We start from the raw sequence: 9324 nt of genomic DNA, 5'->3' as shown, positions 1-9324 counted from the left end.
TGCTGCCATCCTCCACGGGTCAGCGGCCACCGCCTCCAGCAGGCGCACTGCCAGGCTGGGCGAGCCGAGCTGCACGCTCCCGGGCGCCCGGCCCATTCGGCGGGTCGCGCTCCACAGGAGTGACCCCTCACCCTTTCCTTTTCCCGAAACCCTGAGGGCAGAGCTTAGCCGGGGCAGCTACGGCTGCCCGGCGCCCAGCGCTCGGATACGCGCGGGGCAGCCGGGGGCGAGAGCGGTGAGCACTGGGAAGAGAACGGGGTGGGTGAGCAGAATGGGAGCGGAAGAGCAGCCAAGGAGCCAGGGAGCAGAGGCGGGCGGCGCATCGCCGGGCGCCCGGCACGTTAGCTTCGGAGACGCGCGGGCGGCCCAGCCGGGTCACCTTGTCCCGGAGGTAAGTCCCCGGCGCCCGGGCACCCGGGAAGCGCGGGCGGGCGGAGGGGCGGGGCGGGGCCGGGGGCGGGGCCCGGGAGCGAGCGACGGAGGCGGGCGGGCTGGCTGGTGTCCTGGCTCCGCCTCGGAGCTCGCAGACCCCGGCTGCGGCGCGGGCGCCCGCGGTGAGTCCGGGTGGTCACGGCCGGGACCTGGGGAACGCGGGGGCGCGAGGGGAGAAGGGGAAACTGAGAGCGCGGGGAAGATGAGGGTTCGGGTGTCGTGGGTCTGGACTGCTGCATGGCCCTTCGCCACTCCAGGCGCCCCAGCGAGGCCAAGGGGCTGCCTTGCGAAGTCGGAGGGAGCCTGTGACACCCGGACCTGGGAGAGCAGGGGACCCTTGGGCCCGGGAGGCGCCGTTGGAATCGGCTCTGCAGGTTCGGGCGACCGTCCCCCGAAGCGACCCAAATGGAGACAGGTCCGGGTTGGTGAGCGGGGCGGCAGTGGAGCTGGGGACCGAGGTCCACCTGGCGCGGAGAAGGGAAGTCGGTTTCATTTCGCCTTGCGAAGGGGAATAGTAAGCGAGGGGGTAAGCGCGTCCGAGATGGGGAGTCCCAAGCAGTGGCGGGGTCCCAAGTGTGGGCTCCCGGAGCTCCTCGCCTCGGAGAGCGCAGGTCGCGCATCCGAGATCTCCCTGGCCCTGGGCGCCAGCCGCCGCAATAGCCCTCAGCCCCTGAGCCAGGAGGTGAGCGAGCAAGTGCGCTTTTTGAATTTAAGTTATGGTCTTGTTTTCCTTTGGTGTGATTTCTTTCTCTTCGGGCGCACTCTCCGAACAGCGGAGAGAGAGCAATAGGACACCGGCGGAGTTGGGCACTTTTCTTAAACGTGGGCTTTGGTTGCTGTACGCTTTCTGCGGGACCTCAGTAGAGTAGGTGTCGCAGGCGACTTTAAGGAGGCTGCTAGAGGGATGGCTTGGCTTTTCTGAAGGATGAGAGGAAAGGGTCCTCTGGTCGCCCTCATTTCCTTGGGTTCTCCTCACAAGCTGGGGCTCGGGCCCCTGGGCACCCAGACTTAAGGTGCGCTCGGTCGTCCTGCGGCGTCAGAGGCGCTGGCGCCGCTCTCCTGGCCCTGACCACTGTCTGCGCCTCCGCTGGCCACGTCCTGGTGTTCAGTGCAGCGGGCGCTGGCCGAGGGCTCGGCTGAAGAGTGGGTCTTACCGTAAACCCGGGTTGGTTTATTTTGACGGTTAGAGTCTGATGGTGGGGGTGGGGTGCGGACGTGAGTCTGTATGTCTACCCGTCCGCCTCCTCCTGGGCAGCGTGTTTGGTTAGGGTCAAAGGGAGAGGCGGGCAGCAGGGATCCGCAGCCCCGTGGGCTGAGCGGCCTCCTGGCAAACCCCAACGAGCCAACTTTTCTTTGCTAAGGTGCGACTCCCAGTGCCATCAGCGTCAGTGCTGGGATGTGGTCCTCAAAGTGGGGTCCTCCCAGCAGCCAGAGTGAAAAGAAGACGCTGAGGAGGCTGACAGCAGTCTGGCATGGTACTGTATGGCTGGCGGTTGGGCGGGCTTGCAGTTGTGGAGATCCGGACATAGATGGGAGTCTACGGGGTGCGGGAGGAAGCAGCCCCCATCTTCAGCTACCCTCCTCCTCTCTCTAGCAGTCTCTTTGCAAGGAGCAAATGTTGGCTCATAGCTGATGTGGGCGAGAGGGTCTTAAGTAAAGGGAAAATGGGGAAAATGCACTTTTTGACATTTTTAATAGAAAATTTTAATGGTGCACGAAAGTGCAAATAGTACAAGGAACATTGTGCGCCCCTTAAGCGGTAACCAGCCGGAAAATTGCCCCTTCCTCCTCGTTTATCCCACGTCCTCACAGCTATGGGGGCCTTGTTTGATGAAGGATTTAAAAATCCTATTCCAAGTGCTATTTCACTCCTAAACACATCAGTGTGCATCTCCAGCTGATGACGCTTCATTTTCTTTCCACTTAACCATCGTCAGAAATGACTGTGTTTAATGATTCCTTTAGACGATAAAAAAAAAAAAAGAGAGAAATTCAGGTCCTGAGAAAAGAGGCATTTTAAATAACTGCATTTGACTTAGGCCAGTAGTTGTGCAAGGGATAACAAGGTTCCAGGCAAACTACCATAGGCCAACGAACTTTTTTTTTTTGCTACAAATTTTAAAGCTCAATTCATAAATCGTAATTGATTAATTTGTTCTACATCTAGCACTGACACAAATTAAAAATGCTGTGATGGATTTGACTCATCTTTCCCATTAACTTGAACTCACATTTGCCAGGGAGTTATTGCTATTATAAGAGAATAAAATGATATTGTCTTATATAAGTTTTCTATCTGAGACACTAGTTGGTGCCATTCTGAGGTTCACAAAGTGCACTGAACACTTCATGCATTCGTTAGAAAATGATTGGTCATAAAGCCAGCCACAAACCCTTTACAGAGAAATTACAGTGTGATTTGTATTGACTGCAAAGGAGTTGCACTGGAAGGTCTCCAAAGTTAGTGGGAGGGTGAATTTTCCTCTCCTTGCAGGCACCCTTCCCACGGTGCACACCTCTGCACCTTTCTTACATAAAAGCTGTTCCTAAAAATGGTCACTGAATACCTTTCTTAGGCACCCTATTTAAAGCATCCTTACTTAACCTTTTATAATGTGAATAATGGTCCCTCCAAAATAAAACCTTACCTTTTCATGACATCATCGTGGCCTGTGCCAGGTCTCCTCCAGACGTTGGACAACGTGAACTGAGTGCAACACTGTGCTCAATAGTTTGAACAAACTTCACTTTGTCAGCGAAAGTCTTTAAATGAGTGGGTGAAAGTGGCAAGAATTGAAATCTGGGGAGTGTGTCAGTATAGGTAAAGTGGTGGGGGTAAGTGAGTAGCAAAAGAACGTGTTCTTTTCATGGAAAGCCACATAAGGCCATTCTGTAGAAATGAGCTGATAGGAGATGATATTAGAACCATAACCTTTTGATAAAGCATCACTGCACTGGAGACATTAGGCCATAATGTCAAAAAAGCAAAAATATTCAAAACACCAAAATAGACTAAGTCCCTACCCTTGTCACTGGAGTTGGAATAATGGAGGCAACACTGGTTTGTTTTAACAAATGTGATTTTTCAATATTCTCCTAGCAGGATATGTACATATTTCAAATGATTCCAGAGAGTTCATAACCAAGAGTTCTAAAGAGAGCTGTAGTAGCTCTCTCAAGCACTGGGCTACAGTTTAGTGCCCTCGTAATTGCTTTATTTATGTACTCATTTCAAATGGTAGCCAAGGAAGAAAGAATGGAGGCCACACTTGCAGACTGGTGCTTACCAAGGAGCCAGCTGACCTCTCCCTGCTGTGGATTCTGGAGTGGGTGTGGTAGTCTTAGGTGTCACACTTTGGGTTCTCCACCTGTTAGCTAAATAATCTTAGACAAATCACTTAACTTGTCTGTGATTCCATCTCTTCTCATCCATCTTCTTGCTATGATTTCAAAAACAAAATGTTATATTTATCATGGTTTTTTTAAAGGAGAAAACTGAGACTAAGGATACTTTCCTTTTCTAACTTCCTGTCTCTTTGAGCAAGTTTTGTGTTCACATGCAGGCTTTTACTTGCACCTGCATCCTACAGCAAGCTGTTGGTGAGAATCAGATTATCTACAGTAGGTACCCATCATCTGAGCATAGAGACTCACAACACACGAATGTGGCCAAGTATCAGTAAATACTCATGCCATGTAAGAAGGTAGAACAAATGGAAAGGAAATGCACATGAGCAAATATCTTATGAAATATATCTTTAATACAATCAAATTGAAAGTCATATCACATTACAAGTTATAAATGCATGTTCTCTCACAAAACATTTTTTAAAAGATTACCCACAAACCAGAAACCATGATGATTTGAGTTACAAACTTTGTTTAAATCATAAAGTCTGCTGTAAGTCATCTGTGGTAAATAACATGTTAAATTCCCCAAAATAAAGTAAAGTGAAATAAATAAGATATTGAAAAATGACAATGACAAGTAAGCATTGCAACCCAAGATAAACTGTCAGAACTAAGGATAGCATAACCAGGAAACAGTGAATATATAGAGAAAATAATAAAAATAAAAGCTGCTTCTTTTTTTTTTATTAACGGAAAAAAAAAGAAATTAACACAACATTTAGAAATCATAGCATTCTACATATGCAATCAGTAATTCTTAACATCATCACATAGATGCATGATCATCGTTTCTTAGTACATTTGCATCAGTTAAGAGGAACTAGCAACACAACAGAAAAAGATATAGAATGTTAATATAGAGAAAAGAAATAAAAGTAGTAATAATAGTAAAAAAAAAAAAAAACCCTATAGCTCAGATGCAGCTAAAAGCTGCTTCTTTTGATATGCACATTGCATATCAACCCAGGGGACTACTTTTCAAATTGACTTGCATAAAAAAAAATTATCTAGGAGTTCAATTAACATTTTTCCAGAGAAGAGGTTTTACTTTTGGGGTTCAGATCAGTGCTGTATTAGTCAGAGTTCTCCAGAGAAACAGAACCAATAGCATCTATATATAAATATATACATATATATGTGTATATATATGTATATGGAGAGATTTATTATATGGAATTGGCTCATGGGAATGTAGGGGCTAGCAAGTCTGAACTCTGTGGGGCAGGATATAAGCTATAAACTGCAATAACAGTGATAACGGAAGTTCGAATTCCCAGTGGAGGATGACTGGCTAGAAATTCTTGCAAAAACTTGTGCTGAAATTGAGGCAAAAATTCTGACCTCTGACATCCTCAGTTCTGGCTTTAAGACCTCTGATTGACTGGATGAGAAGATTTCCCACTTTACTGAAGGCAGTCTCTGTTAATTGTAGATGCAATCAACTGATTATAAATGCAAGTACCATCTATGAAATAATTCTCAGTAAAAACAGGCCGCAGCTTGACCAAATAACTGAGCACCATAATCTAGTCAAGGTGATAGATGAATTCAACTGTCACAGATGTTCAGTGTGAGAACATGGTCTTTTTAAATTTTTGTTACTAATCTATCCTTGTCATTTTGAAATCGTAGGTCTTGATAATGCTACAGTTCCTTACAGGTTTAAGGGATATGACTCCAATGGAAGAGAAAATTGTAGATAGTTATTGAGTGTAAACTGACTTTTTTTTAAAAAAAGGTTCACTTAGTTTAAATCTATATTTTGAATAATTATTGTGTCAATGCAGTTGTAATATATCATTTGATGTCATTTTATATAACAACATTCAAATTTGCTTCTGTCGGTTCCTTCTTTACTCTTTTTTTCTGGTGGGAACTTCAGTGTCAAAAACAAAACTAAAAGCAAACATTTCAGACAATCAGAACCACAAAAGTTGTATTCCATTGCCTTAACTTGAAATGAAAAATATTCTGAAAGAGATGCAAGTGCTCTTGTCTTACATGCATTTGGAACCCCCTTCCCTCAAGAAAGCAAAAGCAAATTAACAACTATGTTATATAAACTTACTTTTCTGCCATGAATATAATATACAATTTTTAATTATTCTTATGATCTTGGTCATCACACCAAGGACAACAGAGAGCATGATTTGGAAACCCAGTAGTAAAGCTGAGGAATGGGCTCAGGCTTTTGTGTTAAGAGTGGAACCCCAGGGGACTCAATTCATTCTTATAGAGATTGCTACCTCTTATAGAGATTGCTACCAATTCCACTGTTGATAATTCGTAACATCTGAAAATGCTTTTACATAAAGCATAAATATCTGAAAATGCTTTTACATAAAGCATACATATTTCTGTAGCCAACCATAATATCTGTTTCCATTATAAGAGGTGTTATCCTTGCCAGTTGACTTCACTGTGGAATAATGGTACCTGGCCCTATGGGGTGGTTGAGAAGCAAAAGCAAATTAAGTTATAGTTAAGATGTAAACTATAAAACAAACAAACAATATACTCTGTGTTTGAGGCACCATCCAAATACAGGGTCCAGCCTGGGCGAGTCTTCAGACATACACAAACTTACTTCGAGAGCTAGCCATCCACTTCAGATCTTCCACAGAACCCCTATAATCTGAAAGCAGAAAGGTCAGGGTGAAAACCCTGAATGAGGCAATCCCACCACTCCTAACCCACCCTTGAAATGCTTTCAAGTGTCTCTTGTCTATATTTGATCCTATCTTCACTTTTCTCTCCCGAATCCTTTTTAACCCCTTAGTCCCCTTTCAGGACAAGTGGTCCTGCAACAAAGAACTCTGAGTTTATTAGTTAATACGCATACCACTTCTGGTGGCTTGGAGTTATGTACCCTAGAAAAACATGGTCTTAATCTCAATCCGTTCCCGTGGGTGGGAACCTGTTGTAAATAGGACCTTCTGATGAGGTTACTTCAGTTAAGGCATGGCCTGCCCCAATCATGATGGGTCTTAATCCCAATACTGGAGACCTTCTGGAGGTCACATGGGGAACCGCCAGGAAGTGGAAGTCAGCAGAGGAGAAAAGAGAAGATGCCCGCCATGTGCATTGCCATGTGATAGAAAAGCCAAGGATCACCGGTCAACCAGGAGATACTGACCCCAGAAAGAAGCAAGCGTTTTAGCCCCTGAAGCCATAAGCCAATACATTCTGCTTGTTAATCTAGCCCATTGTTTGGTATTTGTTTTAGCAGCCAGGAAACTAAAACACTACTCTACTGTTTTTCTTTTGTGTACTAAACCCATAGATACAGTACATTTATATCAGCACTCTTAACATATGCTGACTTGCCTTACAAAGATGGAGTTTTGTGAATAGCTAATTTTAAATGAAAAGAAATGCTCCATTTTGTTATTTTAGTTCATTCCTTGTCATCCTGCATTTCTTGTCATGCTGCATTTTTTTTAACGCTGTGGGCATTACACTCAGGATGTTCTTATTCTGTTCAGAATTAAATCTTCTAGGGTCCTGTTGGAATCCTTTCCTAACTGCTTGAGGAGTCAGTAAGGGCCACACATCCTGCAACACAGCTACACCCCACTTCAGCAACTCGGGACAAGAAAGCAGACCATTTATTCAACTATGTCTGAAGTCCGCTTGCTGGAGTACTCTTGCATCATATTCGTTTCACTATGGCAAATCCAAATGTTCTTGGTGTAGGTGTATTAACTGTGAAGAGGAGCCTGGGATATATTTAGGGACATTACAGTCTATTCTGGAACCATAGAGAAAAAAATGTATTTTCCAGCTCACACTGTACAGAACAATGCAGTTTCCTTTCCTGTCGCTAGACCTTGAGCTGCCAAGTTGCCAATTACCTTTCCAGGAAAAACAGGCTCTTGGGTTGCAGAACTTATTTATGCCCCTGTGTATGGTATCTCTTCTCTTTGTCATGCATGACAAGCCACAAGGGATCAGCAGCACACAACTGGGCTCTGCAGATGGCTCTTGTGCAGCCTGTGACCTGGGTGAAGCGTCCTCTTTCCGCTGGTACCTAACCAGCTCTAAGCTCAGAAGTTCTTTTCTTTTGCTAGGGCCATTCTCAAACACTAAAGCAGTTCCTGACACCAAGATTGTGTTTTGGATAGATGGAGCTTTGGGCTGCACACCCACTGCTACCACCCCTCCTTTACTTCTTCACTGTTTTGCCTCCCCTAATTCTGAAGCTGTTCTGTAGGCAAAGGCTGCATCCTGTCAGCCACCCATGTGCGCTCTATCTACGTGGATTCATCCCCATTCTGAGTCCACATGACTCATTTCCTGCTGGATGTGCTGCCCCCACCGTAGACTTGCGGGGGCACCGAGGACTGTAGCAGTCAAACTTATGAGTAGTATGAGGAAGGGGCTTCTCACTGAGCCCTTGATGAGGGATTGGGTAGCCAGACTGGAATGTACTGCGAAATGCTTTCCTCCCCTTCGTCTTGTCCACACGTGTTTCCTTTCCCCTTTGTACCTGCAGAGGTTCCTGGTGACCTTTGGATAGTAGATTATCTAGTCTGATTTAGAATAGTAAGTTCAAATCCAGTTGAAGGCTCCTGGCTCCCACAGCTGGAGATACTTTGCCTGGGTGGGAGGGATCTGGGTCTGCTCTCTCATCAACCCTCCTGTTCTGTCTCCTCAGAGGAGGAAGAGGAAAAGGAGAATCAGCTTTTCCTTCCCAGTGGCAGTGGTCTTGTCCCTGCCACTACTCTTGGGGCATGTGGAGGTACCACACAGAGCCCAGCCATAGTGTCCTAGCCACCATTCTTGGCTGGGGGAGCTCTGACTCCAGCTTGGTGCCCCCAACCTCTTTGCTTCCTTTGCAGTACCACAGGACTGCATATGCTTCTGACTGCCTCCCCAAGTTTAGGATTTAGTCTATTGGGCTCTCCTATCAGCCTTTGAGGAGGAAACTGTGCAACCTCTGTGGGAGCTTGTCCTCCAACCCATTGGCAGGAGGCTCTCTGTAGTCTTGGGGAAGGACAGCAAGATCTGCACAGGGACTCCAGGAGCAGCCACCTGGAGGAGGTAAAGCATGAGAAGGGAGGGAGGAGTTGGGATGGCCTCAGATGTCTAGGTCAGGGATGTGGCAGATGGTGCAGTGGCAGAGAGGCTGTGAGCCCTGCGTGGACATTCAACCTCCCCACGCTTCAGCTTCAGTCTATCTGGGCATGTGTTAGGCACTGGGGCAGTAAAGCAAGCAGGTGCTGCAGGAAGGGCTTGGGGCCATTCGTCCTTCAGTGGAAGAGGGTTGGGCATAGGAGTACAGAAGGGGGTGGGAGTGCAGGAGGGTGGTGCAGAGCAGGGGTACAGAAGGGGAGAAGTGCAGGAGGAGCTATAGGAGGGGGAGGGGAGACAGAAGGGAGTACAGGAGTGGGTACAGAGGGAAACACTGAGCTGAGGTTGGCTAGCTGGAATCCACCTCAGACTCCCTCCTACTTCCTTATCACTGTAGTATCCCAGGTG

General features: G+C 46.7%; 1 protein-coding gene across 1 annotated transcript in view; it reads left to right on the top strand.

The window, feature by feature from the left end:
• Positions 1-524: 524 nt before the first annotated feature.
• The window catches only part of SYNDIG1 (synapse differentiation inducing 1), a 196305-nt gene continuing 187505 nt past the window's right edge, over positions 525-9324 (top strand). Inside the window, exon 1 of the mRNA XM_077160693.1 lies at positions 525-554. The gene's annotated coding sequence lies outside the window, so the exon portion shown is untranslated. The remainder of the gene's footprint in view (positions 555-9324) is intronic.

This window comes from Tamandua tetradactyla, chromosome 1, assembly GCF_023851605.1.
Source record: "Tamandua tetradactyla isolate mTamTet1 chromosome 1, mTamTet1.pri, whole genome shotgun sequence".
NCBI lineage: Eukaryota > Metazoa > Chordata > Mammalia > Pilosa > Myrmecophagidae > Tamandua > Tamandua tetradactyla.
The sequence above is the reverse complement of the archived record's forward strand: the minus strand, read 5'-3'. Positions and strand labels throughout refer to the sequence as shown.